The following is a 474-nucleotide window of genomic DNA, read 5'->3' on the forward strand; positions in this document are numbered from 1 at the left end:
CGGCGTGCGTGTTTGAGTTGGTATAAGAATGGGTGAGAAATGATAAACAGTAAAAGAAAGTTTAGACACAGGATTTTCAGATTCTGATAAACGTTAAATGTTCAGTTGCATCGAAAGAAGTACACATTTATCAATGTTTTGGACTTTTCCCTGCCAGTATTACGTGTTTCTTTTAATTCTTTAGTGAAATCTACAGATCTCTGTGTCACTCTGTTTTTTTCCGTCTCCATCGTATCCTTCACTCGTTTCTTATAAACAGTAATCTTCACTATTACCATCCTCTGTTTCATCACCAATAATTATTATGCATATCTTTATAGCGTTGTTAATAATTTTATTTTTATAAATGACATATTTATTTCCTTTATTTTCAGTGCTATACCTTCTTTTGTGTCAGCTTATAAAAATAATTTAAATAGGTTACTATCACATATAAAATTATCACCATTCTTGTACAGCTTTACATTGTTTAGC

At 30.8% G+C, this 474-nt stretch overlaps 1 protein-coding gene across 1 annotated transcript in view; it reads left to right on the forward strand.

The window, feature by feature from the left end:
- LOC119585032 (myophilin-like) overlaps nucleotides 1-474 on the forward strand; it is a gene marked incomplete in the record, with an annotated part of 13,096 nt that overhangs the window by 11,273 nt on the left and 1,349 nt on the right.

Source organism: Penaeus monodon, chromosome 19 (genome assembly GCF_015228065.2).
Source record: "Penaeus monodon isolate SGIC_2016 chromosome 19, NSTDA_Pmon_1, whole genome shotgun sequence".
Taxonomy (NCBI): domain Eukaryota; kingdom Metazoa; phylum Arthropoda; class Malacostraca; order Decapoda; family Penaeidae; genus Penaeus; species Penaeus monodon.